General features: G+C 39.2%; 1 protein-coding gene across 3 annotated transcripts in view; it reads left to right on the plus strand.

Annotated features, from left to right (window-relative positions):
• The first annotated feature begins 434 nt into the window (after positions 1-434).
• LOC106459837 (calcium-binding protein E63-1-like) overlaps positions 435-3,572 on the plus strand; it is a 37,992-nt gene continuing 34,854 nt past the window's right edge. The window contains exon 1 of one of the 3 annotated variants that reach the window (XM_022386395.1): positions 435-985. The gene's annotated coding sequence lies outside the window, so the exon portion shown is untranslated. The remainder of the gene's footprint in view (positions 986-3,572) is intronic. The other 2 variants (XM_022386394.1, XM_022386396.1) reach the window with 2 other exon arrangements.

The raw sequence follows: 3,572 nt of genomic DNA on the forward strand, positions 1-3,572 counted from the left end.
GAAACTTTACACCATTCTGAAAAAAACAACAAAGTTTGTTTTTGAATTTCGCTCAAAGCTACACAAGGGCTATCTGCGGTATCCGTCCCTAATATAGCAGTGTAAGACAAGAGTAAAGGCAGCTAGTCATCACCACACACTGCCAACTCTTGGGCTACTATTTACCAACGAATAGTGGGATTGAACGTCACATTATAAAGCTCCCACGACTGAAAGGACGAGCATGTTTGGTCGGATGGTGCCTGTTTTTAAACTACACATAAATGGAGAGCTTGTTTCAGTTAAGATGTGCATGTTAGAACTCCGTGGAAAGTCATTGGTTTGACTAGGTTGATTACTTGGTCTTAGCTTTCGAAATTCGAATAGTGTGACATTGATTATGTAAGAGGCTGTCACGAAATTTATTTTTCCGTTAGTAATATTAATGATTATTTAATGTTTTACGCTGTCAAAGGTTTTTACCTGGTCAAGACCAGCCGAGGCAATGAATTTGCAAAAGCAGTATACAGAGAAATAATACGAGTTGGAAATTGGCCAAGTCAGCTGTATACGCGAGCTACTTTTTCCTTCGCGCGACGCGTCATTCTTTGATTTTGCTCGTGGAGTTAGGATGTTCTTGTGCTGAGTCGTTGTCTCAGTTCTACCCAGCTTAGCAAACATTCACGTTTAGTCACGCCGTTAATCTAAATTTCACCATAAAAGAAATACCCGCCCCTCAAACTATACTATACAGTTATTCCGTAAATTAAAAAAAAAAAAAAAGTCTTATTCATCGTTTCGTTAGCAGCTGTGATGAGATTGGTTTACCAGTGAAAGCAGCCATCAGGGTGCTTAAAGAACTTGACAATATTTTTGTAGAAATCTTAGGTTTTGTATTTTATCAATCTGTTGATAGTGTACACTTACGCTCTACTCTAATTAAACACAAATAGCTTGGAACTTGGTGATCTGATGAAGAGGAACGCTGCAGTGGAAAAGAACATAGGTAAGATACAATCAGGATAAGTTTGTTTGTTACGGATTTCGCGCAAAGCTTCACGAGAGCTATCTGTCCCTAATTTAGCAGTGTACGACTTGGGCTACTTTTTTACCAAGGAATAGTGGGATTGACCGTCACATTATAACGCCCCCACGGCTGAAAGGGCGAGCATATGTGGTGTGACGAGGATTCGAACCCGCGACCCACAGATTGCGAGTCGAGCACTCTAACCACCTGGCCATGCCGGGCCGTCAGTATAATACAGTGAAGGATTTCGTATAGTTCAAAATCAACAAAAGAGTTCATAATATTTTGATCGCGTGGCTTTGTTTGTAGTTAAGTACAAAGCTACACAATGGGCTATCTGTGCTCTGCCACTATAAGTCCGCAGACATACCAATGTGCCAATGGAGGGCAATTGCTAGACATAACACATAAAACAGTATTTATAATTTGATTTCAGAAATTTTTTTGTCAGTTTTCGGATTAACAGAGAAGAATCATGCGCTACAGGCCATGTTTTCTTAGCGTTTAGAATGAGGTGTTACATAGTTTGTCAGTTGAAATATTGTATACAGTCTTGTAGAACTAAATATAGCTTTGTTTTACTGATGGTATAATTATGCAGACTATTGTTCTCGTCTTCATTATGTGTACTATTAATGTGCATTATCATTTTCACAACTTTTCGACCAGTGAATTCTCGTCGTCCAGCTGTCGTCCGGTATTATATCTGACATTTTTTATGCGCCACAATCAGAAAGCTTTTGTGGAATTACCAGTATTCCAACCGCCGAATCTGTGATCCCGAATACGGGCACTCTAACCACAGGTTCGGGAGTTCGAATCCTCGTAATTCCACAAAATCTTTCTGGTTGTAACGCATGAAAGCATTATCCCGAATATGGGCACTCTAACCACAGGTTCGGGGGCTCGAATCCTGGCATTTCCACAAAAAGCTTTCTGGTTGTGAGGCATATATAAAAAAAAGTCTGATATAACACTTGATGACGGCCAAAAAATTCACTGGTCGAAACGTTGTGAAAATAATAATACACATAATAAAGACGAGAACAATAGTCCGAATAATTATACCATTAGTAATACTAACACCTCGTCTCGATCATTCCCCAAAACTATAGCTTTTTTGTTTATAATTTTCGCGCGAAACTATACAAGAGCTATTTACACAAAGTCGTCCTTAATTTTGAACTAATAGACTATAGAGGTACCTCTAGGTTACTCTTGTATAGTCAAATAGCGGGATTTGACCGCACTCTTGTAGTGCGCTCAACAAAAGTACCTAAATTGCGAACCATGAACCTTCCTAAAGATGAGCTAATAAAATGAAATGAAAAGTCGGAGTGGATGTGCGTCTTTATCTAATTGAGTGATCGGAGGTTTAACACAGTTATGTTTGTTTGTAATTAAGCACAAAGCATCACAATGGGCTATCTGTACTCTGCCCACCACGGGTATCGAAACCCGGATTCTAGCGTTGTAAGTCCGCAGACATAACCGCTGTGCCACTGGGGGGCACACAGTTATGAAACAGTGAACAGTCTCACCATTCTTAATGTGCACCACGGGTATCGAAACCCGGATTCTAGCGTCGTAAGTCCGCAGACATAACCGCTGTGCCACTGGGGGTACACAGTTATGAAACAATGAACAGTCTCACCATTCTTGTTTTATATCGCTATCGAAAACAATAAATCTTAAATCACTCCAATTAAGTGGATAATACAAATCAAATGCGAAAAAATGCCAACTTTATAAACGGTATACATTATATAGATAATGAAAGAGTGTGAGTGAGAGAGAGAGAGATGGGAGGGACCTATCCTTAACAATATAATACTGAAATATCTCAACAATGTAAACAAACAAAGTGAATAACAGCTTCCTGAGGAAAAAGTTGGACTGTTAGTCACGTGACCATTGGTGCTTATTTTCAAGTAATGAAGCATGGTTGGAACTACTAGAAACATGGGGTTTTACTGAGTCACTGTTAGGAGCAGACCTTGAGCTGAGAGTTATGTACTTCAATTTCATAAACTCCAAAAAATATTCCACTTTAGTTCCACTTAAAGCTGTCAAAATGAGGTTAAGGATTTTAAGAAGTATGTCACTTATACAATTAACCTGGAGAAAAAGTACCTACTTTTCATTTCTACCTTTTAATTTTGTCAGCACTGAACTTATAATTACGAGGAGATAGGTATAAGTTAAAGAATTATAATGTCTTTCGTAAAATGTAATGCAAACATATATACGTAACCTAAAACATCAACTATGAAATGTGTCGCATTTACCGAATTAACTCAGCGTTTTGTTTGTTCGTTTGCACTTAAGCACAAAGTTACACGGTGGCTGTGCTGTGCCCACTACGGGTATCGATGCTCGATTTTTAGGGTTATAAGCCTTTAGTTTGTTTGTTTGTTTTGAATTTCGCGCAAAGCTACACGAGGGCTATCTGCGCTAGCCGTCCCTAATTTATTAGTGTAAGACTAGAGGGAAGGCAACTAGTCATCGCCACCCACCGCCAACTCTTGGGCTACTTTTTTACCAACGAATAGTGGGATTGACCGTC

Source organism: Limulus polyphemus, unplaced genomic scaffold (genome assembly GCF_000517525.1).
Source record: "Limulus polyphemus unplaced genomic scaffold, Limulus_polyphemus-2.1.2 Scaffold667, whole genome shotgun sequence".
Classification (NCBI taxonomy): Eukaryota; Metazoa; Arthropoda; class Merostomata; order Xiphosura; family Limulidae; genus Limulus; species Limulus polyphemus.